The sequence below is a fragment of the Mastigoproctus giganteus genome, chromosome 13 (assembly GCF_048544385.1).
Source record: "Mastigoproctus giganteus isolate SK-2022 chromosome 13, ASM4854438v1, whole genome shotgun sequence".
Classification (NCBI taxonomy): domain Eukaryota; kingdom Metazoa; phylum Arthropoda; class Arachnida; order Uropygi; family Thelyphonidae; genus Mastigoproctus; species Mastigoproctus giganteus.
This window is the reverse complement of record NC_143587.1, coordinates 23,617,964-23,644,815: the sequence shown is the minus strand read 5'-3', so window position 1 is coordinate 23,644,815 and position 26,852 is coordinate 23,617,964. Positions and strand designations below refer to the sequence as shown.

At 35.9% G+C, this 26,852-nt stretch overlaps 2 protein-coding genes across 6 annotated transcripts in view; both read right to left on the bottom strand.

Moving 5' to 3' along the window:
- Positions 1–26,852, bottom strand: part of LOC150075869 (uncharacterized) — a 562,710-nt gene that overhangs the window by 174,634 nt on the left and 361,224 nt on the right. The window lies entirely within an intron of this gene.
- Positions 1–26,852, bottom strand: part of LOC150075870 (uncharacterized) — a 248,473-nt gene that overhangs the window by 92,916 nt on the left and 128,705 nt on the right. For 2 of the 4 annotated variants that reach the window (XR_016547795.1, XR_016547794.1), the window contains exon 1: positions 11,651–11,915. The exons of the other annotated variants lie outside the window; for them this stretch is intronic. The gene's annotated coding sequence lies outside the window, so the exon portion shown is untranslated. Of the gene's footprint in view, positions 1–11,650; positions 11,916–26,852 lie in introns of those variants that run through there. 4 annotated transcript variants of the gene reach the window in all.

The following is a 26,852-nucleotide window of genomic DNA, read 5'->3' as shown; positions in this document are numbered from 1 at the left end:
GGTAAGCATAAACTACAAAACTGACATACATGGATACCTAGCTTTTGATGCCAATAAGTCAACATAAAGGTCTGCATCCTAAAATTAACTAGAAACAAAGACACAAAGTCATTTTGCTTGCAAACTCATTTCACACTGAATTCCTATGGTATTTGCACTACTGTCAAATAAGAATTTCCCAAAAGGGAAGTAGTGATCTATTTATTTAAAAGTTATCCTGATGACAGTCTCAACAGCAGTGACATCTACCGTTGAACCCAGAAAAGTAATGTTTTCACATTTTTGTCTGTTTACAAAACAGTATACAGTTCTAGACTACTAAAATCAAGTTGTGTATTTTTACTAATGAAACACGCATTGATCCAATGTCCTTAGTTTTCTCATTAATTTCAACTGCCTCATGACCAGTTTCCAACGACACAGTCTCTGTTTGAGATAACCGCCAACTAATATACTGTTACACCGTGATTATTACCTTTGTTAGCAGCATCATATGCCAGAAGTTCTGCCAGTTCCTGGGTAACATGCATACTATTCATGTTGATTACAATGTCTAGGAAAGAAAAGGGAGGGTAATCACATAATAAGAGACAGACTGACCAATCAAGCTCAATCAGAAGAACTCATTAACACCATCCTAGCCTCCAAAGATTTCTTATAATTACACAGTACTGCCATAAATACTGTCACAAAAGTAAGACTCCCGAAAAAATAGAAAATGATATCACGGAGCTGTGGGTTTTGCATCATGTGTAGTACTAATGTATGGTTTTCTTTAACAGGTCTTCATAAGGCAGGACATGATGCACCCACAATTTTCAAACTTCTGAAACCACTTGGAATACACCGAAGATTTGTCTACAGGGCAACTGATAGGTACAATGAAAACAGAGAATTGATGACAGGCCCTGGTCTGGCCACCCAAGAACTGTGAGGACCCATGCAGCTATCAAAGTGGTAGAGAACAGAATTCGCAGGAATCCCCTACAAAGACAGAAAATCATGTCCAGAGAAATGGGAATATCACCAAGATCGAATGGGAATGGCATGCAAAATGAAAAGTGATCTAGAGATGAGTGCCTACCACAGGAGAACAAGACAATTCCTACCTCCAGCTCTGATGGAACGGAGGCAAAAAAGATCAGAGGCACTGCAGCACCAGTACACGAATGGTAAGTATCAACAGATACTCTTCACAGATGAAAAGATTTTTACTACTGAGTAGAGTTACAACCATCAAAATGACAAGATATACACCCAAAGCTCTTCAGAGGCATGTTAAGTTGTTAAAAGGGTTGATAGGGGTCATCATCCAGCATCAGTGATGGTTTGGTGGGGAGTCTCCTACAAAGGTGTAACAAAGAAGCATTTGTGTTCAGGGGATGAAAACCAGTGCAAGGGTGTAACCTGAATAATATCCTGGAGCTGCATTGAGACCCCTCAATCAGACCCTCTTCAATGGTCAGCACTGGATCTTCCAACAGGAATCAGCACCTGCCCACAAGGCAAAGATCACCGACACATGATTGACAGAGAATGTGCTAGAGTTCGTCAAGCATGAAGAATGGCCGCCTGCGCCCAGATCTTAATCCACTTGATTAAGCTTTGTGGGCTATTCTGGAAGGGACTGACGGTGGTAAAAGGCATGCAACACTGGAAAGCCTGAAGAGATCACTGGGGCATGCTGTGGCCAGGTTCCCACTGGATGTTGTGCATACTTCTATTGATGAATGGCAGGAACGTTTGATGTCTTGTGGGGAAAAAGAACAGGAGGGTGGCAATTTGGATGAGTGTTGTGTTGCTTTATTTGTTGAATGTTCAAGAATAAACCTACAGAGTTTTGATTTGCTGTGACTTTTTATTTTGTGGCTACATGCAGTAACACATGTGACAGTACTGTGTATATACACTGATTTTAATCCCTCAGTAAAAAAAAGTTAATGTAGGCAGTATTACATTTCAGGCACATCAGCAAATAGTAATAATTCATGATATATATATATAGCCAGGCCTCGCATAACACGAGTTCGATTAACGGATTTTCAGTTAACGCTATTTGAAAAATTATACCACTTTTCACTTTACACGATGCAAATTTCCAGTTAAGGCGATTTTTTTTTTTTTTTTTTTATGCGATAGTTGAAAGATTTGAATCGCGCGTTAAGCATACCGCGAGTCGTACGGTCAATAAACAAACGTTTGCCTGCTGCCCGCCTCGGGTGTGTTCCATCAACCATCGGAAGAAGACTTTATTATTATTATTATTATTAGCCATATGATGCAAGGAAGCCTGAGGCTTATGCTGCACCAGCCAAAAAAAAAAAAAAATTCCAGTTACCCTGAGAGAGAGAGAGAGAGAGAGAGAGAGAGAGAGAGAGAGAGAGAGAGAGTGTGTCAGAAGTAGAAAGGAATCATTGTTTGTCTCCTGCTAATAAAAAAGTCAATGCACACTTGCATTTAAAAATTCAAATTTTTAAATGAGCCAGATGAAAATGTTACCGCGAAGGAGATAACGGTAAAAGAATTAGATGAAATTTTTCGAATCGCAGAGAACCTCAAACAAAAGGTTTGAGGTTCTCTGCGATATTTATTTCGCCAGGGCCCAGAGAAGATTGTTGTCGGCGCTATCGGAAATTGACTGATGAAAAGAGAAAGTCAACACTGTTCAAATATTTCCGCAACAGTCATTTCTTCATTGTATATTTTACGTCAGAGGTTCGAAAACTTTCTCGATTCACGGCACCCTCAGTGTCTCAGTAATTTTTTTCAAGGCGCACCCAGACCAAAAGAAATACCTAACAGTTCTGTTTAGTAGTTAGGTCCAAACAACTTAATAAGAAATGCTGAAACTGTGAACTACCTCGAGCTAGTAGTTCGCGCGTGTCCGACAGATGTCGAGTATTGCTGTTTCCCTCGAAAATTTAAAATATTCCGCGGCGCACAGTTTGGGAACCGCTGTTTTATGCAATAAACATTTAATTCCATAATTCTTTTCAATATCTTTTACATTGTATACAGTTAAAAAGTTATTTAAAAGGTATTTTTAAAATTCTTTATGGACATTCCAGAAAGTCAAGGACCAATTATAATCTTTCTATTGCTTATTATATTCGATTAAAGCGTTTCTGTTTTGCGCGATGCGCTCGCGGGACAAATTAATCGCGTTAATCGTGCTTCAGCTATGATACATGAATAGACTATGTGATACAGTATCTGAAAATAAAGAACTGCCAGATTTTAATGAAATTTGAGATGGCTTGCCAAATATTTCTAAAAGAACCAAATATAAAATTTTATGAAAATCCATCCATTAGGAGTAGAGTTATTACATGTAAACAGACATAAAAAATAATAGGCACATTACATATATATCCTAACACACCTAGTTTTCATAAAATTTATATTCTTCTGCTGAATAAATTCATCCACAATGCATCCATATCCTTCCCCATATTTCGATTTTTTTTTTTTTTTTTTAATGTAAACCACAAACACGAGAGGTATTAGAACGTATAGTACTTAGTACCATGCTTGGTTTGGAGGTTGAGAAGACGAAAGAAAATATTTGTTGACATTGGATTTGAACTTCTGTAGACTGTAATTTTCAGGAAATACGTATGAAGCAAGGTTGTTCCAGAAAACGGCAGTTGAACGAATAAAGGAGGAAGATGAAAAGTTGGTTCTGTGAGTTTGAAGTTGGACAGTAAATGTATGTTGGCTGGTGGCGGAACGGGTTCGGACTGTTTTGAAAGAGAGAGCAGGAATTATAGAAGCCAATTCAGAAGAACAGTGCCCATGGACATATCTGTCGAAGAGGCATGCAGCAGAAACAGTACGTCTATGGGACAGCGAGTGGAGAGATTCTGTTAGAGATGAATCATTACTTAACCTAACTGCCCTCTTCTGAATGGAATCAAGAAGCCTGAGAGAGGTTTCGGGGGCACCACCCCAGTTGTGGGAACAATATTCCATGGTAGGGCGGATTTGCGATTTGTACAGAGTGAACAGCTGTTTGGAAGAAAAGTAACACCAAGAGCGAAAGAGAAAACCAAGTTTTTTTAGATGCAGAGGAAGCAATATTTGTAATGTCATGGTAATTCCCAAAAGAGATATATAATTTTGTCTAGAAATTGGAGTGTCACCAAAGACAAACATAGGAGCAAAAGAATCCTTTTTGCAAGATATAAGACAAGACTGAGTTTTAGAAGGATTGAAATCAACTAAGTTGTCTTTGCTCCACTGGAGAATTACCTGGAGATTGGCACTTAAGGAATTGGTAGCAGTTTTTCGAAAAGTTGAAGTTGATTGAGCAGGGCAAGGTTTCTCAAAATAGAAAGTGGAATGCAATGTGCTATCATCGGCAAAACTATGGACAGGATTTCCAGTCGATGGAAGGTCATTAATAAACAAGAGGAAAAAAGTGGGGGAAAGAACTGAACCTTAGGGGACACCGGCATTAGTGGAGAAGTTAGAAGACAGAGAGCCATTTACCATCACCCTCAGTGAGCGATCAGAGAGAAAACTGGATAACCAATTACAAAAACAGTAGGGAAACCATAAGACAGAAGCTTGTTTTAAAAGACCTTTATGCCAAACATGTTCGAAAGCCTTTGAGATGAAAAGAGCAACTGCTTGTGTTTCATCGAACTTATCCATTGAATTAGTCCATAAATGGGTAACATAAGCCAGAATATCTCCAGTGGATTGACACTGACGGAATCCATACTGGCGATTGTAGATAAAACGGAAGGTTTCTAGGTAGTTTAAGAGTTGGTGGTTAATTGATTTCTCCATTACTTTAGAAAGAGTAGAAGTAATTGCAATGGGGCAATAATTGGATGGGAGGGATTTGTCACCCTTTTTAGGAACTGGCTGGATATGAGCAAATTTCCAAGCAGAAGGAAAAACACCTTTGGAATAAGAAAGTGAAAAAAGGCGGCAAAGAACAGGAGTAAGTTCAGGAGCACAGGTTTTGAGAACAAGTGGAGAAATACCATCAGGACCTGGAGCTTTCTTAGCATCAAGATTCGTCAAAATCCTTCTGACATCCTTTTGACGAAAGACCACAGGAGGCATTGAATGGAGCGTGTTAGGAATGGTGGGAGGTGTTTTACCAAGGTCATTAATACATGAGCTGGAAGAAAAATGGGATGCTAGCAGGTCAGCTTTATCCTTGGCTGAAGTGACAACAGAACCATCTGGTTTGGACAGAGGTGGGAGCAGAGATGGGCAAAAGTTGCAGCCAATAGCTTTGATAAGAGACCAGAATGCTCGACTACCATTAGGGCAATTTATTGCCCTTGTCTTTAATTTTTCTTAAATACATAGCTTCTTTAAACTTTCCTTTTGATAAAATCTCTATCCCTTGATTATTTTGAAATTTTTTACATTTTATAAAAAGCGCAGAAGCAATCGTAAGCACATTCAGTTGCATTCTGATTTTCTGGTATTTCCCTTTTCTATGCATTCACAACATTTGGCAATTCTAGTCTCAAATAACTTCCAGTTTACATTCTCACACTTGTTTTTGTATACAATTCATCTTCTCCTAGTTGAGAAATCATCATACTGCCAATTTTATTTATTGGTTTAAATACATCAAGTTTGCATTTGTTACAAAAGAAAAGGAGAATAAATAAAATGAGCAATATTTTAAATGACAATTCTCCCAACCAGGAGAAGTCACATTATATACAAAAACACATGGGGAAATGCACATCAGCAAGACAGGAAGGTTATTTGTAACTAGAATTGCTGAACATTGTAAACATGTGAAAAAAGGTAATGTTAGGAAATGGCAGGTTGAATGCATTTTACAAATGACCCCACACTTTTAATGTAAAAAAATTCAAAATAATTCGGACGGGATTTTATCAAACGAAAAGTTGAAAAAACTATGTATAAAAAAAAAATTCAAAGATGGGACAATAAATAGAAACATGGGATGGATATAAATGCACCTATCTTGGCAACAGATATAATTTATTTTTTTTAAATTAAGGGATTAAAATTAATATAATAAAGTATCTTTAGAGATAGAGTGGTTACTTGTGATTGACCAACAAAACTTTTAAATTGTCATCTCCTTTCCCTTTATTTTCTGGACATTCTGACAATAGAGTGTAAAAAAAAAAAAAAAAACCTTGTTTATACTCTGGCACGATCAACCTGGTCAGAAGAGTTTACAATAAACCAGGAATACAATCATTAAATTGTATTTAGAGTGTCCATGTCACAGGGACAGGCAGAAGTGCCAGCATGAGATACTGTTAACAGGTAATAACTGTGGTGTAACAGTATATTAATTAGTAGTTTTCTTAATGTAAATAACTCGCAAAGGAAATGCCTTAAAAATCATGATTAGAAATTCTCTGTACTTTGTTATTATCAAACCCTTGCCAAAAATACAATGCGCATACATTTTGTTGTTAACAGAATCAGTATACTCAAAAATTACAGACACTGTCCTATGGAGTTATACAATTTTTCAGATGAGCGTCAGCCATCAAAATCCAATGAGGAAGTCTGATTATTTTCTTTCTTAGGAAACTGCTAGAAGCTCTTGATAATGGATTGTTATGGTCTGGCAGAAGTCCTGTATGCTACACTGCTTGTTTGTTATCTAATGTGGTGAATCTGTGACTTGATGAGACAATTAGTTTTAGCCATTACAAAATCCTGCAAGAATATGTGTTGTTCACTGAAGACATTCAAAGAATGTCTTATTGGTATGACCTTTATACATCAACACCTCTTTATACACATGCAAGTTTATAAAAAGGCTGCATCAGGTGACGACCAACCACTACACCATGACAGGAAAAACTGTCTCCCCCTTTCAGTTTGTGGATAAACTAAAATTCCCTAGAGAAGCTAAGATTCATATTATCATTTTTATATTAGATTATTTCAATGATGATAATATATATATATATTTTATTATTATTCACAAAATATAAAGATGCTGCAAAAGTGGTTGTACATGCACCAATTGTTTCGTTCAGGCTTTCAAAGTCAGGATATCCAAATATTTAGCCATTACATTCCACTTGAAAAACTGTTTTCATAAAATTCTGCTATCCACTGCTTTGTATCCTGTGCAATTGGTACAATATGCAGATGAACTCTTAAAATTGTCATGTATTTCTTAGGTATCCTTATAACAGTTAAAGAAACTAAAAAACAAACTAATGCACACACACAACAGCGCAACATTTCAGTTCATCCCACTGTTTTCATACAAGGTACTGATAACAAAGTGGTCTTTTTCCCCTACCTCTTTTATGTTAAACCACAACTTGCTATCTGAGAACACTCTGTTATGTCCTATAACACCATATCATTGCCAGATCACGTTTTTTTTTTATTGTACATTCAGCTGCTCACTCGTCTAAAGCTGTTAATGGCAAAATGTGATACCTGCCTCTCGTGAAAAGACTAAAGAATCTGTGACAATGAATCTATTCAATGGCGATTTCTTGAATGTTAAGATTAAAAAAAAAAAAAAAAAAAAAAAACTAAGTACTGTAAGTCGGGTAAGAGTAATTTCAGAGTTATAAAGAATGTAAAAAAGGGAAGGTCAAAAAAAGAAGGTACATTTTCCACTGCCTTCTCAAGGGTTAAAAATACATCATTATGCTAAATTATGTTCATATTGTGAAATTAATTCACAGCTGGGTTGTCAGCTGTTATACCATCAAGGCACCCACCCACTTGCAGATGAGGGGCTGAACAGCCCTGACACGGCCATATGGATCATGGTACTAAGAATAAATAATAGTACTGTATTCTCTACTGGGGAAGTGTTACTTATTCAATGAGATAGGCAAATCATGAAGGAATTCACAATATGAGATGTTACGTAATGATGCCAATGCACAACTTCAGGTGGTTTACTGTGTATAGAAATGATGTCATTGCACAGACTTATATGAAACGTGTTTAAAAACTTTTATTCTTATATAAGGACAGAAAAATGTGCCAATTAGTCTTATTTTGTTTATACCGAAAACTCTATGGGAAACCTGTACAGTGCTTTGCAAATAGAAGCAGGAGGATATGTATGCTAACTATAAAACATTTAAATAAATAAATCGTTAACATTGAGGCATTTCTGCCAGAATACAAATAATGTTAGAGTATATCCTTTAAACATTAGCTAATATTACATGCACTGATACACACAAAACTAAGTAGAATAACTCATTAAACAGCAAATCCAAATTAGAGATGAATGGCACAAGTCTAACTGTGGGCTACTTCTTTTACTTAATAGGTGAAACTTACCTTTAATTTTACTACATAACAGAAACCTTTACTCAATGAAGTGACTGCAGTTGAAATTATCCATATTAATTTCATGTGATGCCATCCATCAAATTGAGTTGGAGACACTTCCATCAAGTTAACTTTCTTTTGAATGATTTTTGCCAAGTGATAAGAGAGAATTATCAGTAAGTAATCAGTTTAAATGATGATTCTGGATATGTGAATCTGAAAAAGGGGCATCTGAGCTGATTTAAGTACTAAAAGAATCCTTCCATTTTTTAATTTTCTTTCCATTTCTTTTCATTGTGAATGTCACACATTTTAAAATTTTGGAATTTTATGATCTCTCCATTTATGTGCCTCTAGTGATGCCTTACAGAGAAATTTTTTAAGACACTCTTTACAACGAAAGAAGCGGCGCACATTGGCATGGACAGTCTTCTCATGACGCTGACAATTTCCACGGAAGGAAAATGCTCGATTACAATATTGACAATAAAATAATTGCGAAACTTCATCAGCAGGCATATGTGACCTCCGGCTCCAGTGGGACCTCTCCAGCGATAATCTTGCCATTGTCTGACTCACAGGCATCAGCACAGTCTCGGCATCTGGAAACGGACGGAAAGGAATCTTCATAACTTCCACTTGGTATTAAGTCAACAAAAGTTTTTTTTTTTTTTTTTTTTCAATCATGAACGTGATTCAGGGACTAGGTGTATCGTATGCACACATCCAACTTTATAATGGCAAGAATCGAGTTATCAATAAAAGTTACTGAATATACTAACAGAGTATTATACACATAAATTGAACCCTAGAAATTTATATCTCAACGTAAACGATCTTTAAAAACTAAAAACATGTTTTTAAGTTTATGGTGAGCTGTTTTCAGCTGTGAGCAAGATCAACGAAATATGCACATTTTATATCTACAGTAAAGAGATAAGACAGAGTTGAAAATTGTATACAACATCTAGATATCATAAAATACTTATAAGTGTATGTACATGGAAAACACTTAAGAATTTAATTTACAGTTTTGCGGTATTGACATTCCCTGTACCTGCAGCATTCAGAATACAAAAGCATAATAATTTATTTCCTCTTGATTAATACTTTATATATAAACTGAATTAAAATGACACCAGGTATGTTGCAAAATTCACTCCCAAAAGAAACCCTAATTATAGAAGTCATTACAGAAATTGATATCTTTATCCACTGTAGAGCAGCTACTAAATTCAAAATTTTGCATGCAAAACAGGAAGTAAGTCATCAGTGGCAGCATATATACATATGATAACTATTTTTGTCTTCACAGCCTTTTAATGCTCATGACTGTAATCAATGATATATGTAAAAAAATTCTACAGTGGATAAAGAAACGATCCAATGAAAGTATGAAGTAATGTCACTAACCATCAGATGATTTATGGATAAATTAACACTTGCAAAGAGTATAAATTTAGCTGGTTTGCTTAGATTATTGTCAAGACAACTTCATTTCGTAAGGTATCCTGCGTGGTGTCTTAAATATATTCAAATAACTATTTGGAGGGATTGGGGATGAGAAGAAAAGAAACACAAGAACAGGAGCAATTGTGAAAAATCTCACACCTCTGAATGGCTAATTCAGAGGTATGAGATTTGAATAACCAGTTTGAAAACACATCAATAAATCCATTAAATTATTGAAAAGATTCAAATTCATGCTTTTCCAAATCATTTAAGTCTGCCTCTGTCATCTGCTTTTGAAGGAAACAGTTTCTCACTTCAGCTTATGTCACTGAATACAAGGAACTGGTTCCCACAAAAGAAAACACAACAGTGTGAAGGGGGTAAAATCTATGGCAGTACATGAAGGTGACAGTCACAAGGATTCATTCCAGTAGTAACCCTTTGGGATTCAGTTTCCTTAAGTCTTCACATCTGCTTAACATTCCAGGGAAAAAAAATAATGATTAATTCAAAAGATCCCCAACTAAGTAGAGAAACATTGTAAGAGGTATTTTTGCTGAACCAGACAGAAGACTCTTGGCCCCATAGAATTCAGTTCTACACCACGTCCGTTTCACATTTCAAAATAAATAAGTTGCAATATAAATGAGCATAAAAATTATCATTTAAAATAATTCTTCCTACTCTTTTACTGCTGAGTGTACAAGTTGGGTCATTTCAAATTAATCTTGGTTTTAATACAAGGTTTACTAAGCAACACCTTGCAGTAACAATTTTTACATATGCAGTTCTACAAAGTATAAAAAAAAAATTAGTTTAAGACGAAAACAGAACCTACCATGTCTTGAACACTTCCACGATTCATGCATAATTTCGCTCGGCATTTCTGTGTTTTTTTTTTTTTTTTTTTGGGGGGGGGGGGGGGGGGTTCCCCATACCCTTACCGCGAATTTTTGTTCATATAATCAAACGTGTATATATGAATACTAATAACGAAGCTTCTAAAAGTAGTGATTTAAAGCGTATAATTGCAGGAAGACATTAACGATAAAAATCAATCAGTTAAATATCAATATTTTCAGACTGACGATATCTTTGATTTTGTTTAATTGTTCAGCAGTTATTTATTTCCACCTTTTCAAGTAGAACGTTTAGAAATTCCGTGTACTCTCCATTTATGAGTCCTAAAATAAGATCTACAAACAAAATCCTTTTGGCATATGGTACAGCGAAACAAACGACGCACGTTGGCATGAACTGTGTTCTCGTGACGTCTACAGTTGTTCCGGTCGGAGAAGCCGCGGTTACACAGGCGACAGTAGGATACAACGTTGTAGTGTGAAGTGCGGTTTCGGTATGACCTCGCCCAAGACACTCTGGCCATTTTCTGGTTCACTGCAACCAACACAGTCTCCGTACTACCTGCAAATGGGACAGAAAGGAACCGTCAGCAGCAAGACCAGACAAAAGTCGAAAACAAACAGCAATGAAATTTGCTGCATGAAATAGGGGATAAAGGAAGTGTAGTCTTAACTATAAAACTGATATATCCCTAATTTTACTATCAGAACTTCATAAAAGACATTTAAAAAAAAAAAAAAGGCTTTTATAACGACTGTCACTGTCAATTCATTGTGAAAATAAAACAGCGGGAGATGTACCAAGGGAAGAAAAATCACTATGAGGATAATTTTTCAGATTATTTATATAGTACACACAATTTTCAAATACAAATATATATATATATATATTCTAAATAAAAATTGGAAACCATAACACACATTCTGTATACACCCGGAAATATCCTTCTAGGCAACTCTTGTCCAAATTCACATTTATTATACTTTGTTTCGTTTGTATCTTTGAGAATGAGTACAAAAAGGAATGAAAAACTGAATTAGAAAAAAGGATTTAATCTAACCTTGATCACATCCTCCATATTGTCTGCCGCAGCGATGTACTAACTTACATGAAAAATATGCTCACTGTATTATTTTGAGTTGACTGCCTATATTCCCAATATCATCCAACATGTAACTTGAAATAAATATCACTTCTTTTGTAACTTGTGTACAACCACACATCGAAAAACAAAATATAACAAAGTATCCAGCACCGTACTTCTGATCCTGCACTACTGCCGTTTAAACACATTTTCTCAATCAATATTATTTTTAATTCAAATAGACTTTGTTTTAAAGTTAGAACTTTCTATTTGGTATAAAAGATAGGGTTACCAAATTTTCAAATCTCGAAACTGGGACACAGCGGAACTCTGGGAAATAGAGAAACGCCCACTTACAGACGTCATATATGACGGTTGGGACGTCACGTTTGAGTAAATACATTTGACAATCAAGAAAATAAAATGAATGTGTTTATGAAAAGCTAATCTAGTTTGCATTTGAATTAATCTCAGAATTAATTTGTAAATTAACTAATAAACAAACAAGACAGTCAACATTCGGTGCCGATATAGCCATAGCAAACTATTCGGCACAAAGAAAAACTGGAATGGATTTCCGAAAACATGTTTACTTGGCGTGAATGCATTGCATTGGATATTTCCTTTTTTTTTTTTTTTGTTAATAAATTATGTGCCAATTCTGATATGCATATTATATTGCTACGCCATAAAAATAAAAACAATAAATATACATTTTTATTGTCGTATTTACTTACTAAACTTCATTTTACTGGAACTCGTTTCAATTTATTTGAAATAAATATAACTGCATACAAATAGAGCTAAAACTCAAAAATGGATTGCCTAAAAGGGAAACGTGCACCTAATTCATAGTAGTACTTTTTCGCATTCAATCAGTTTCGGCAGAAGACTTTTTTCTCTCTCTCTCATGGAAAATCGAGTGGTTTTTTTTGCCTGTAGCGAACCAATTACCCCCCAGGGGCTCACATCTGGTGAGTATGGGATTGGCACACCCAGGGTTCTGAGCTGGATATCATAATTTTTCTCTTTCTTGGTAATTCCTTTCTACTTCTCTTTCTCTCAGGGCAATAGGGAGTTTTTTTTTTTTGGCCAGTGCAGCATAAGCCTCAGGCTTCCTTGCACCATATGGCTAATAATAATAACGTGAACATTTACAAACACTGGTACCCTTTCAGTTGAGTTTCGGAGGTATAACGTCACTTAGTCTTAGGGAGTCCCCCCCCCCCGCCGCTGCTGTTTTAAAATCGTGAACTCTTTTCCAATTTTAAAACAACGGCAAGGGGGAGGTTAAACGCCATTGATAAGTTACTCTGGGATTTCTGCTCCCAGACTAATTTCGACTGCTATTTCTTAGTCCATTGACCCAATTTTCCTAGATCTTGTTGCAGAAATCCCAGAATAAATTATCATAGCCTTCACTGCTACTCACAACAGTCAACTGGAAGAGTACCAGCTTGTAAAGTTTAACCAAATATACTGTTGCAAAACAACCATAGTTGTTTTAATGCATATTCTGGATGTCCCATCGAAGCTTGCAACAGGGCAGAAAAAGGTACTCTTATCAAAAAGAGTGAGGAGAGCCAATTGACATATTTGGGGCTGCTCTGGAATCTTTACTCTTTCTCGATAGACACACACAAGGAATCATAAAATTAAATTTAAACTGGAAAAGGGGGGCATATTTCTATTCGACAGATGTGCAGAAATTTGCGTTCTTACCGTCCTGAATAAGGTAAATGTTGGAAGTGATCACAGAATGGTAAGATGTACACTTGATATAGATGTAGGAAAGGAAAGAAAAAAACTGACTCGAGTAAATAATACAAAGGTCTTTGAGATAACAGAGGAGGAGAAAAAGCAGTACGTACTGGAACTTAAAAACAAGTTTGAGCTTCTGCAGACTGCTCAGGACCAAGATATCGATGAGGAATATTACAACTTTCTGAAAGTGATAAAGCCCAAGAAACCTATAGGGAAACAGAAATCCAAAGAAGAAAAAATTAGTCAAGAAACACTTGTCATAATGAACCGAAGACGACAAATGAAGAGCAAGAAAAACACTGACAGGGAGAAAATTGAGTATACTGAGTTATGCAAAGCCATTAGAAAGAGACTCAGAGAGGACATAAGAAGATTTAACACAAGAAAAGTAGAACAAGCATTAAGGGAAAACAAAGGATTTAAATTAGCAGCCATGAGCAGTAATACAGAAAGACAAATGATACTGAAACTGAAGAATAGCGATGGTGTACTTATAAACGGCAGAGAAGGCATAATTCAAATAGCAGAAGACTACTATAGAGAATTATACAAGGAGCGAGGGAATGATACCAGCAGTGGGGAAGATGGATTGCAAAGTAGCAACACATACAACATACCCGATATTCTTCCTGATGAGGTAGAACATGCATTGAAGAAAATAAAGAATCGGAAAGCCCCGGGGGAAGATGAAGTTACTGTAGAGTTGTTAAAATTGGGAGGAAGAGACATAACACAAAAACTGGCAAGGCTCTTCACAAAGTGCATTAGAAAAGGTGTGACACCTAAGCAGTGGAATAATGCAATCATAGTTTTGCTGCATAAGAAAGGAGATAAATCAGAAATTGGAAATTATAGACCAATTAGCTTGTTATCCCACATCTACAAGTTGTTCACAAGGGTCATTACTAACAGATTAGAAAGAATACTTGATGAGAATCAACCGAAAGAGCAAGCTGGCTTTAGGACAGGATTCTCAACTATGGATCACCTTCACGTAATATCACAGCTAATGGAGAAAGCCAATGAATATAAAACACCATTATGCCTGGCATTTGTGGATTATGAAAAGGCATTTGACTCCATACAGCATAAGGCAATGTTTCGGGCACTGGAAAGACAAGGAATAGATACCCCATATATTATGATTTTGAAGAAAATATATGAGAGTGCTACTTCCTTTATTAGACTAGACAAAGACAGCAGCAAATTTAAAATGGAGAAAGGAATTCGACAAGGAGACACAATATCTCCGAAGCTGTTTACTGTTGCCCTTGAGGAAGCTTTCAGAAGATTAGACTGGTCGCAGAAAGGAATCAATGTGAACGGAGAGTACCTAAACCATTTACGATTTGCAGATGACATTGTGGTTATAAGCCACGATTCCAAAGAATTAGAGGAAAATCTTAATCAGTTATGCACAGTTAGTAATGATTTTGGACTAAAGATGAATATGGCTAAAACAAAAGTAATGATGAACAAGTATGCCATAGAAAGGGATATAATCATTGAAGGAGCAGTAATTGAAAAGGTGGAGTCATATACTTATCTGGGACAAGTTATTAGCTGTAATAATGATAAATGGCTGAAAGTCAAGAGAAGAATAAATTTTGGACAGATAGCATTCAGGAAATATAGTCACATACTGAACAGCAATATCCCAGTTTGTCTGAAACGTACAATAATGAACCAATGTATACTCCCCACCATGACTTATGGAAGTGAAACTTGGGCACTCACCAAAAGAATGGAAGAGAAGCTGAGAACTACACAGCGAAGAATGGAACGAATTATATCGGGAATCAGACTGTTAGATAAGAAGAGAAACACATGGATTAGGCAGCAAACTCAAGTAAAGGACATTCTTATCAAAACTAAAGAACTAAAATGGTCTTTGGCAGGACACATAGCTCGAAGACATGATGACAGATGAAATAAGAAAATAACAGAATGGTACCCAAGAGGAGCTAGAAGAAAACCTGTAAGACAAAGGCGGAGATGGATAGATGAAATTCACGAGTTTTTGGGTAGTAAATGGATGGCCAGTGCTCAAAACAGAAGGAAATGGAAAGTTCTGGAGATGCCTTCATCCTGCAGTGGATTGAAAATGGCTGATGATGATAATGTGATGCAAGAAAGCATGTGTATGAGCTTATGCAGCATCAGCCAAAAAAAAAAAAAAAAATCACACCATTCCCTCCAAATGCCTGTCCAGTTCCTCCTTAAATTTATTCAACCTATCAACTTCCACAACCACCCGCTGGCTAAAGGCAAATTTCCGCACATCTATTCTACATCTGTCTTTTCTTAATTTGAATTTATGCCCCCTTAGGTTCGTAATCTGAACAAGTGGAAGGATCCCATCAGAATTCAGCGTGCTCAACCCATTCAAGGCCTTATACACCTCAATCAGATCACCCCGCAGGTGCCTAGTCTCCAGCCACTGCAATTTGCAGAATTTAAGCCTCTCTTGGTAAGAGGATCCCTTCATTCCCCTCACCAATCTTGTTGCCCTTCTCTGTACACGCTCAAGTAAATCTACATCCTTCCTAAAATGAGGCCTCCAGACCTGTACACAGTACTCAAAAGTGTGGCCTGATCATTGCCTTATACAGAGGGGTAATCACCTCCTTTTCCCTGGTAGCAAAATTCCTATATATCATTGACAAAACCCCATGACCTGCCCTGGCAGCCTGTCTGCACTGTTCAGAAAACTTCATATCTGCCTGCACAATTATTCCCAGATCTTTTTCATTTTCTACAACCTTAAGTGTAGTACCACACGGTTGTTACGTTTCTCTGGGGTTACTTCTACCCATATGCAGTACTTTGCATTTGTCAAGGTTAAACTTCAGTTACACTTCTTAGCCCATCTGCCCAAATTATCTAGATCCTGTTGGAGTAGCAAACTGCCATTACTGTCATTAACAACCCTGCCAACCTTTGTATCATCTGCAAACTTCGACATTAAGCCTGATATACCTTCATCAATATCATTGATAAATATACAAAACAACAGTGGACCCAACACCGAATCCTGTGGGACTCCACTAATAACATTAGTCCACGAAGAGCAGCACCCATTGATTACCACCCTCTGTCTTTTCTCACTTAACCATCCTTTTATCCATTGTAGCAACTTACTCATAATACCATTCTGCTCCAATTTGTATAATAGTCTTTCATGTGCAACAGTGTCAAAAGTTTTCCTGAAATCCAAATATATGATATCAAAATTATTTTTTGCATCCAGTTCCTTTGTGACCACATCATAATAACCAATCAAATTTGTCAGACAAGACTTTCCCTTAACAAACCCATGCTGTGTTTGAATTATTGCTGCAGTCTTGTCTAGATGATCCTGCAATGCATCTTTAACCAGTGACTCCATTATTTTACCCGGAACAGAAGTTAAACTAACTGGTCTGTAATTACTCGTGTCAGCCTTCGATACCCCTTTGTGAATTGGGGATACATTTGCACATCTCCAGTCCGTGGGAACCTCCCCTGATTCCAAGGATGCTCTCATAATTATGGCTAAGGGTTTGCTTAGTTGCTTTGCCGCCTCCTTTAATAAAACTGGATAGATCCCATCCATCCCAGGTGCTTTTCTTATGTTTAACTTCAACAATTTCTCCTCCACTTTGCTCTCAGTTATTACAAAATCATTTAGTATCCTGCTACAATTTGATAACCTTCTGCCATTTTCAAACCTTAATAATTCCTCATATGTGAATGTAGATACAAAATACTCATTCAGTTTGTTTGCTATCTGAGCAGGATCATCAACAGTTGATCCATCGATGTCAAGTGGACCAATCAGATTCATCCCCTTCCTTTTAGAGTTTATATAAGTAAAGAAATCCTTGCTGTTTTTCTTATCATCTTTTGCCAAGGATTTCTCGTAATCTGCCTTCGCCTGCCTAACCTCCTTTGTGACCTGATTACAGACTAGCTTATATCTGCCATAGGCTTCTGAGTCGTTTGATAATTTATATGCATCCCATGCATTTTTCTTCTCTGTTACGAGTCTCATTAGTGCATTTGATAACCATTTAGGCCACCTTGAACAATATTTCTTAATAGGTATGAAACTTTTAGTAGCATCCACGATTAATTCCGTGAATGCTTCCCATTTAGAATTTACTGTTGGTAACATCGTCAGTTTATCCCACTGTACAGAATTTAAAAACTTTCTGAGACCACTGTACTCATCTTTACGGAAGCAAAAACCCTTTCCTTTACCCCTTATGGTAATTATATCTTTAAGTAAATCCCACATCATTACACTGTGAGCACTGCCACCTAGTGGTTCCTTTATCTGCAAATTCTTAATACACGAATGCATCTTTAACCAGTGATTATTGAGTGAAAATTGAGTAGGGGTGCCACAAAACAAAATAAGTTACTTAGGGGTGCCATTATTAAAAAAAGGTCCAAAACTACTGGTCTAATGTGTTGTGGACAAACAGGTCTCATCACTGTTAATAAACTGCCATGTGGTGTTGAGTAAGTGAATGAAGAGGGTTATTTTTTTAATGGTTGATACTGTATAATGTTGCATCATTTAGCCACTACTAATACAATCCATGAAATGTACATTTTTTGTAGGGGCACTTCAAAATAAAGAAATCAGGGCAACAGATTGTTTGAATGTTGTGTCCATTATTTCCTTGCTCTTTACAATGAAGATTGTGTCCTTAGCTATTATAAAAATCGTTCTTCTGCCCTGGTATGCCATACATTTTATAAAAGACAGAAAAGGATACAGAACAGGTGTCTGTCCATGTGCCAATACAGAACTTATTAACCTGATGAAAAAAAATTTGGATAAGAAGTGTTCACATTATGCCCCTAAACATGGTAAGCTGGTAAGCTGCATTGAGAGAGCTGAAGAAATATCTCATTGTCAAGAAATTGCTTTAACATCATGTTTGGGCATTTTCAGTAATGCACAAGATCAAATCTGAGGGTAGAATTGTTTTTTGCTAATATTTGACTGTCAGTGGTTTTCAACTGGGGTGTTGCAACAACATTCCAAGAGTGCCACATAATTTGGGTTTAAGTTACTTAAACTTGTTATTTTTTTAAAAATTTATATATTTATTTCATTATAAAAGGTGTACAATCTTTTTAATTTTGTGGTGATCTATAATTGATGTTTATTTAGTACCTCTATATAAAAAATAAATTATATATATATAATTTGCATTATTAAATGTAATTTTGTTTATAGTTATATTATTGTAATAAATATCATATACCATTTTTTAAATATTATATATATATACGCACAGAGAGAACTGGATCTAACAAGCAGAAAATTGAGTAGGGGTGCCACAAAACAAAATAAGTTACTTAGGGGTGCCATTATTAAAAAAAGGTCGAAAACTACTGGTCTAATATGTTGTGGACAAACAGGTCTCATTTCTGTCTCTATGGTGCTATTGCCCACAACTATTATTTGTATAAAGGACATCCTCCGCGCTGAATAAGTCTGCATGGTGTAGTGGTAGTTTTTGTCGCAAGTTTTGACTGGTCCATATTTCTCTGAAGAAGTTATGGGATTCTCAAAATTGAAGAAATGTTTTTCAATTCGTTGAAAAACATTCAACTTGCTTTTTTGTGCCATTTCTTTTTCTTTTTTTTTTTAAATTAATGTTATGTGTTTTGCCTTTTATTGATATGTTCATTCCGCTTTATTTTGTATCCAGCTGTTTGTGTTCAATTTTGCATTTAACTCTTATCATTGAACTCCTAATTATTTTGCTTCTCAATTTCATGTTATGAAATTGTATTTCATTAACCCCGGGGGCTCACATCTGGTGAGTATGGGCTTGGCAAACCCAGGGTCCTGAGCTGGATATCATCATTCTTCTCTTTCTCGGTGATACCTTTTTTTCTCTTTCTCTCTCTCACGCACACACACAGGGGGATAACTCGGGAATTTTTTTTTTTTTTTGGCTGGTGCAGCATAAGCTTCAGGCTTCCTTGTACCATATGGCTAAGAATAATAATAATAATAAATAATAATGTTATGTCCCATTGTGTCGAAATGCTTTGTTTGCATTGATCATTTTAACGTCCATGAATTATCAGGCACTGAATAGGCGGGGAAATGAAAAAAAAGGCCTCACGATCATTAATGAAATCAAAATATAAAGATATAATTGATCAAATAATGACCTAATCAATACTTCAAACTCATCAAATTTATTTACAATACTCTCTCACACAGCCCACATAATTGCTAGTCTTATGGTTCCTCATCAAATCTTTTAATCCCCCCCCAACATCATCCTGCTTTTCATACTACTGCATGTCAACAGAAGCAATGCAACAATCTAATTAAGATGAAGAGAGCATAATAGAAAGATTTTAGCGGGGGGGATTCTTATTACAGTAAGCCATCCATCTACCTAGTGGTTACATTCTTCCCAAAAAAACATTATGAAAATTTTCTTCTTCTTCCTTTTTTCATTAAATTTGTCATGTCTATTCTGTTCTCCTGGCTGACTGTATCTCAACTTGCTTTTTTGTGCCATTTCATTTTCTTTTCTTTCTCTTTTTTTTTTTAAATTAATATTATGTGTTTTGCATTTTATCGATATGTTCATTCATTCCGCTTTAATTTTTATCCAGCTGTTTGTGTTCAATTTTCATTTAACTCTCTTATCATTGAACTCCTAATTATTTTGTTTCTCAATCAGTGACAGTCAACTATGAAGTGTTACTTTGTCATAATAACACTGCAAAAAAAAAGTATATAATTTTTTTTGTATTTATTATTAATTTCTATTTATTTTTTTATTTACTGATTTGGGTTTATTTTGCATTTATCACAACTGATGCTATAAATGATTAAATGTTACTCAACATTGGTCATCTTTTAAGTAAATAACTAGAAGTGATGAGCTATTCTAAAACTGGCTCTCATAATGTACATTAACAAATAATCCAAGGAATTCTTCTCCATTCATTTGAAGGAAGAATGAATGTGCCAGAGCAATACTGGCTCCAGTACTGCTCTGGCACATCTAGTCTTGGGTGCTTTTGTTAGTGTTTATTTGCAATGAATAGAATAATCTATAGGACAAGTCTATCATGCAATGACAAACTTAAAATTAAATGATTCGGCAGATCTCTACCCGATTTCAATATTGTGAAAAACCAATGTCCCCAAGACAAAAAAAAAAAAAGTTTTTAAAGTATTTTGGAACTATCAGTTGATATAAATTGCTAGCAGCCATTACTGCTCAAATGCTTTCTGTGTGATCTTACTTATTACCTTTATTTTTGTGGTTTCATTTATTTAGGTTTTTTGTTTATCAATATGGACCTTACAAACTTTATGTATTCTTTTTATATTTTAGGTCGTTACTGTTCCAAATAGTACTGTTTATCCATCCAGTTATTTTGTTAACATTATTCACATTGATGACTTTTTCCACTATTCCATAGCTGCTATTAATTTCTATACTCAAATATTTACATATCATTGCCTATTCTATTTTTTGTTCTAACTCGGAACGACTCTTACAGGATCCTCAGATATTATAAATGATTTTGTTTTACTTGCTGAAAATTTTATACTATTACAAATTTTTTAAATCTGTGCAGCCATATTTGTAAATCTTCTACTGTCTATTCAATTTGTAATAGTATAAAATTGTGTCCTCTTCATAAAGTATCATTTTTAATTCTTTATTTCCAATTTTAACACTATTCTTTTAAATTTAATTCTCTAATAATTTCATCCATAATAAGAGTAGACGCAATGAAACACCTTGACTTATACCTTTTCTAATGGTATTTCTTTAGATAATGTGTTTTCTATTTTAATTAGTGTCTAATTTTTCATATAATTTTTTTCCCCTTTATTTGTATAATATTTTGGGTATATTTTTTCTTTCTAATATTTTTAATACATCTTCCAGTCTTACTCTATCAAATTCTTTTTCCACATCCAGGAAGCATCAGAATACTAGCACATTAAGTTCATTTGCCTCTTCTATAATTTGTTTCAATAGAAATTCTCCATTCATGTTTTCATAAGATATTTTGAGTGTAATTTCAATGTGGTACATAATAAACTTATTCCTCTGCAATTTTCTTGTTTTTGTTTCGTTATTATGTAAATTTAAACCATGTATAAAGATACTAAAGGGTTTACATAACATCTGTCATAGACTTCTTTAAAATATGCTACCTACACAACAGTGGCTTTAAAATATGCTACCTACAGAAATGGCAATTCAAGTTTAACATTGACAAATGCAAGGGTGCTGCATATGGGTAGCAGTAATCCAATATTAACATACCAAAGGTGGGGTACTCAACTGTATAGAGGAAAATGAAATTGACCTGGGAAATTCTGTAGTCTGATATGACAGCTCATGAGGTTTTGCCAATGATACACAGGAATTTTGCTAGCAGGCATAAGGAGGTGATTATCCCATTGTATAAGGTCAGGCCACAACTTTAGAGTACTGCATATATAGGTCTGAAGGCCTCATTTTAGGAAGGATGTGGAGCTGCTGGTATAAGTACAGAAAAGGGCAACGAGATTGGTGAGGGGAACAAAGGATGTTCACATATCCAGAAAGGGTTCAGTTCTGCAAATAATAGTAATGATAAATGATGCAAAGAAAGCAAGCTTATATAGCATCAGTCAAAAAAAAAAAAAAAACATACACAATTCCCCCATCTATACCCTCCAAAAATTTGTCTAGTTCATCCTTGAATTTATTCAACCCATCCACTTCCACAACAACAGTTGACATCCTGTTCCAACAATCAACCACCTGATGGCTGAAAGCAAACTTCTGCCCTTGCACCATAAAAACAAAAATCAAATGAAATCAAATCTGCAAGTCTACCATACTACAACCATCCTTCCTCAACTTGAATTTACGCCCCTCATCTGTGAAGTCTCAGCAAGTGGAAGAATGCCATTAACATTCAGCTTACTCAATCCATTCAAGACTTTAAACACCTCAATCAGATCTTCCCACAGGTCTTGAGATGCTGCAATTCCAAGAACTGAAGCCTTTCTATGTGAGCACCCTTTTGTTCCTTTCACCAGTCTGGTTGCCCTTTTCTGTACTTGTTCCAGCAGCTCTACACCCTTCCTAAAATCAGGCCTCCATACCTGGATGCAGTCTCAAGATGTGGCCTGACCATTGCCTCAATACAATGGGATAATCACCTCCTTATCCCTGCTAGCGAAATTCCTGTGTACCATTGGCAAAACCTCATGAGCTATCCTGGCAGCCTGTCTTCACTTCTTAGAGAATTTCATATCCAACTACAGAATTACCCAGATCTATTTCATTTTCCACTACCATGAGTTTAGTGCACTGCTCAGAGAATTTCATCTCTGACTGCACAATTACCCCCAGGTCTTTTTCATTCTCCACTACCCTGAGTGTTGTACCACACAGTTAATAAATTACCCTGGGGTTACTGCTACCCACATGCAGTACCTTGCATTTCTGAATGTTAAACTTTAACTGACATTTGATGGCAGTTAAAGTTTAACAATAGTGAATAAAGTTTACTATTGTATTTAATTGCTTTTGTGCTCAATTGTTAATAACAAAGTTTAACAACTGAGCACAAAAACAATAGTGAATAACACTATTGTTTGAGGATGTATAAATGAAGTTTTCTGAGCAGTGGAAAAAGGCAGCCAAGAAAGACCATGGTATCCTATCCGATGATTTATTAAACAATATCCTGGGGATATTGTTTAATATGGAGGTCATAAACCCACTGTATAAGGCAATTGTAAGACTGCATTTGGAATACTGTGTCCAAGTATGGAGACCTCACTTGAAAAAAACACACCGAGCTTCTTGAAGGGTCCAAAGATGGACAACTTGAATGGCAAGATTAGAAAGACCATAATTATGTGGGTCACAGAGCTTGACAACTAGGTACCTCAGAGGGTACAAACATGAAGTTTATAAGGTTCTGAAAGGGGTTATTAAAATGGATGAAGGCAGAATTATCACTGTTATAAAGAATTCCAGAACTAGGGGGCCATAAACTCAAATTATGAGGGAAGGGCTTGCTCTTTCTGTTTTCTGGGAAAACATTTATTTGAACACGTTTTCAGGAAGAGAAAAAAACAATTTCCTGAAATTTGACTATAAAATTAAAAGCAGGTAATTATCAAAACAATAATGGAAATAGGTAATTACTATTAATTTTTAATTAATAATAATACTGAAGTTTTTTGTATAACCTAAAAAAAATAATATGGTCGAGATTCATATATGTTCATTACTGTATTATTATTTGTCCGGTCCGTTAAATACGAAATCCGTTATATCAGGGTTCGTTGAACTTTGTACTTGTCAATGTTAAACTTCAGTTGCGACTTCTGAGCCCATCTACCCAACTTTCGAAATCCTGTTGCAGCAGCATACTGTCATTAACAATCCTGGCAATCTTTGTATCATCTGCAAACTATGACATTAAGCTTGATATACCTTCATCAATATCATTGATAAATATACAGAACAATGGGCTCGACACCGAACCCCGAGGGATACCACTAATAACATTAGTCCACGTAGCGCAGTATCCATTGATTACCACTCTCTCTCTTCCCCCACTCAAGCATCTTTTTATCCATTGTAGCAACTTGCCCTTAATGCCATACTGCTCCAATTATTTGAACAGTAATCTTCCGTGCACAACAGTGTCTAAAGGTTTCCTGAAATCCAAGTATATGATATCAAAATTATTTTTTGCATCCGGTTCCTTTGTGAGCACATCATAGTATCTGATCAAATTGGCCAGACAAGACTTCCCCTTGACAGACCCGTGCGGTATATGAATTATCACTGCTGTCTTGTCTAGATTATCCTGCAATGCTTCTTTGCCAGTGACCATTATTTTCTCTGGAACAGAAGTAAAATTAACAGGTCTGTAATTACCTGTGTCACCCTTTGTTCCCCTTTGTAATTTGGAGATACTTTTGCACATCTCCAGTCTGTGGGGGACTTCCCCGGAGTCCAAGGAAGCTCTCATAATTAAGGCTGAGTGTTTGCTTAGTTCCTTTGCCGCCTCCTTTAATATAACTGGATAGATTCCATTCACCCCAGGTGCCTTCTTATGTTTAACTTCAACAATTTTTCCTCCACTTTGCTCTCATTTATTACAAAATCATTTAGCTCCCTGATAGTTTGATAAACATCTGGCCCTCTCCTCCTTGAATAACTGCTCATGTGTGAATGCAGATGCAAAACACTCATTTAATTCGGCAACTATCAGAGAATGATCACCTACAGTCAAACCACTGATATCAAGTGGACCAATCTGATTCATCACCTTCCTTTTAGAGCTTATAAAAGTAAAAAGCCTTTGCCTCCTTTGCTAAAGATTTTTCATAATCTGCCTTTGTTTGCCTAGCCTCCTTTGTGACTTGATTACAGACTAGCTTGTATCTACCATAGGCTTCTGTGTCACCTGACAATTTATGTGCATCCCATGGATTTTTCTTCTCTGCCATGAGTCTCATTAGTTCATCTGGCATCCATCTGGGCCTAAACCTATAGTATTTCTTAGTTGTAACAAAAAGCCTAATAGCTTCCAAAATTACTTTCTTGAATGCTTCCCATTCAGAATTTACTGTTGGTAACAATCATCAGTTGATCCTACCGTATAAAATTTTAAAACTGTCTGAGACTACCGTAGTAGTAGTCACCTTTACAGAAGAAAAACCCTTCCCTTTACTCCTGATGGTAGTTACATCTTTAAGTAAATCCCACATCAATACACTGATCACTGCTTCCTAGTGGTTCCTTTTTCTTTAAATTCTTAATGCATGAATAATCACTGCTGATAATCAGATCAAGAGAGTTACTCCCTCTTGTTGCCTCTCTAACATGCTGTTGCAGAAAACAATCATCTAATAAAGCCACAAAAGTCTTGCTAGCGTGTGAGTGACCAACCACAAGTTCCAGTCTATATCTGGAAAGTTAAAATTTACCATTATAAGACACTCTGATTTACTGACCCACTATTTCTCTGTATATTGTTCATTGTACTCATTAGAGTCATTAGGCCTATAACAAACTCCTTTTGTCTTTTTTGCTTTCCCAGTGCTTATGTCCCACCAAACTAACTCAACATTGCACTGTCCATCTATGTCAACTGGATGTACTTCCTTAGAATTTGTGTTTCTTAACTAACAGTAGAACTCATCCCCCCCTTGCTATCCTGTCTATCCTTTCTGTACATATTGTACTCCCCAAATTCCACTTCTACATTCCTTATATCTGAGTGACACCATGTCTTTGATATCCCAAGAATATATCCGCCTTGGATGTCTTAACCTGAACTTCAAATTCATCAAATATGCCTCCATTTTTTATGCTAATGATATATGGAAGCAAGCTTATACAATACAATAGCTATTTCAAAAAATAATAATTAGCTGTTTTGTTCCCCATCCCTTCCAATAAAATAATTTAACAAATCTTTCTTTAAATTGTTCAAACCACCAACCTCTAACAACAGGAGACAGAAGTTGATTCTAACAACTTTACTCCCAAACTGAAAGCAAATTTCTAAACACATGCCCTGCAACCAACCTTTTATAATTAAAATTTTTGTTCTTTCATATGTCTACCATCCAAGAAAGGTGACAAGAAGATGTAAGAATGCCATCAACATTTAGTTTACTCAACCCATTTAAAGCCTTAAACACTTTAGTCAGGTCTCCTTGCTGGTATCTAGTTTCCAAACACAACACTGTAATTTGCAGAATGAAGTCTTTTGTGGTAAGACCCTTTGTGTTCTTGACTAATCTTGCTGCTCTTCTCTGCATCCATTCCCACAGATCCACATCCTTCCTGACTTGTCCCACATCAAATTCAGTTATCAGATCATATGTTAGATTACAAAAACAAGATTGATGTGTGCAAAACCAGTGTTTCTGAAACAGGTCTTTCATTTTTTATCCCTTGTTTAGTAGCCTCCTCATTTTGCTTCTTTTTGATTTTTGGATGTTTCTGAAATCTGAAAAGAAAAATCAGGGACTGCTCTGTTGCTTCAGATAGGAATGAACTGACAATTTTTTTTTTAAGGGAAAGTTTCATAAGTAAGGGGGGAATTATAATAATAGTATTCAGTAAGATTAACTGAAGTGGTTAGTTTTCTTGTTCTGTAACCATTAGTTAAACCAGCAACTCAACTCATGCCCAACTATTTGGGCAATTGTGAAGAGACTCAAACATGGGGGTATAGGATTCGACACCCACAGCAGTATACATACTTGTTAAATGACATCCACAAAAGGGTATTAAATTTAATACCCTTTTGTGGATGCCCACACCTGATTTAAGATAAGGATATCACAAAGGCATAATGCTACTACTCTGTACATCAGAAAGGAGGGCATGCA